Raw genomic sequence first — 1,680 nt, 5'->3', positions numbered from 1 at the left:
TAAAACGAGTGGACATTGATGAGGATCTTGTTGTTGACTCTGAATATAATTCTGGCAGCTGTATTCTTGATGGCGTACCTATTCTTACAGTTGCTAAGGAGCGCAGAGTATATTTATTTTGTGAATTGTTAAGCTCTATAAATGCATATATTATTTTCATTATTATTATTATCATTCATTTAGTTGGTATCACAATTCATCGATAAAACCTTTCACTTCAATTTACAAATGTTCAAGGAAAATATAACGCTAGTGTGTCAGTTTATTCGAGACCCGTAACTGTTAAAATCTTCTCCAATCAGTTATTCTATCTACAAAATACAGTTGGTTGTCCATGGTCATTTTGTAAACATGGATTTCCACAGGTCTGGTTGATTACCTTTGTTCAGCCATTTTCCCAAATAGCTTGCAACTAAAATGAAATTTCATTTACATCTATCTAGACATATCTTATGCATCGTGTATACAATTTTGATTAAACGAATAAAAATACATTCGTCTTCCCGAGGCAAGAGAGTTAACTGACTAAAAGGTCCAACTTCCAACCTTGCCGACCAGCGCTGGAATTATGGAGTTCTATTTTAGCTGGACTAATGAGTCTATGCACAGTCCTATCAGAAATCGCGTCACGAAATCGACATCCAGTTCGTAAACAACATGGCGACTGCCATGCAGATTTCGGCCTATTGCAGGATTTGCAGAGCATGTGTACCGTGTCCAAGATAGTTTCCAGATCTTTTCATGTTTGGAATCTAGGTGCTCAAGTGATTTGATGCACTTCGCGAGGTAAGACCCGTTTTATTACAATAAAGATCTTGATTATCGATCAGATCTTGACTGGGTGCCGCCATTTTGTTTGAACCAAATGTAAGTGATGTGAGAGGTTGAATCTGATTGGTCATTAGGAGGGACATTGAAGGGACATAACTCGTAATTGACATTGGTGACGCTACGATCGAGCCACAAAATTCCAGTAAGTTCGACAAGGGTGGAAACTGGACTTCCATAACACTAATATTACCTCCCGGACGATTATTACTACGAACGCTAAAATAATCTGCCCGACAAAAGACAGTATAAACTTAAAAGTTGGATTTGACCTACAAATTACAAATGGTTAAAACAGTCTACTAAACACTGCAAACGTTCAACTACCATACCAGTATCAAATACATCACCATCAAATAACTATTTATTGTTTGTTTTATTCAGCCACCATCAAACATGGGTGTGTACTTTTTCCCCCTGTCAGTTCAAATTAATCCGGAAGATTTTACTGTAAAACTTACCTCGGGAATAATAGTTTATCACTGTATTAATGTTATTTTTGAAAAAAAACATCAAAATATATCAAAGGCAATATTTATCAACATTTACTAAGACGCCACCTTTTCATGCTTTCTACAATATGAAAATAAAAGCTTGCCGATGGATATCAAATTCTTTTAGATTCTCGGAAAATAATTAAATTTAGTACTTGCAGAAAACAGTCCTAAGTTGTACAGAAAGTGATAAAAACATACTCATGACATAGTCGAATCGTACATTGGACTCAGCTTTTAACATAGTGTTCTAATGGATGTGTTTTGTCGCTTTTATTTACATACCAATGGTCGATGTGGCATGAGAATAATCAACATTTCAGGATAGAAAATGCAAATTTACATTGCTGTCATATTA

The sequence above is a fragment of the Haliotis cracherodii genome, unplaced genomic scaffold (genome assembly GCF_022045235.1).
Source record: "Haliotis cracherodii isolate W230 unplaced genomic scaffold, xgHalCrac1.p SCAF_21, whole genome shotgun sequence".
NCBI classification, from domain to species: Eukaryota; Metazoa; Mollusca; class Gastropoda; order Lepetellida; family Haliotidae; genus Haliotis; species Haliotis cracherodii.
The sequence above is the reverse complement of the archived record's forward strand: the minus strand, read 5'-3'. Positions refer to the sequence as shown.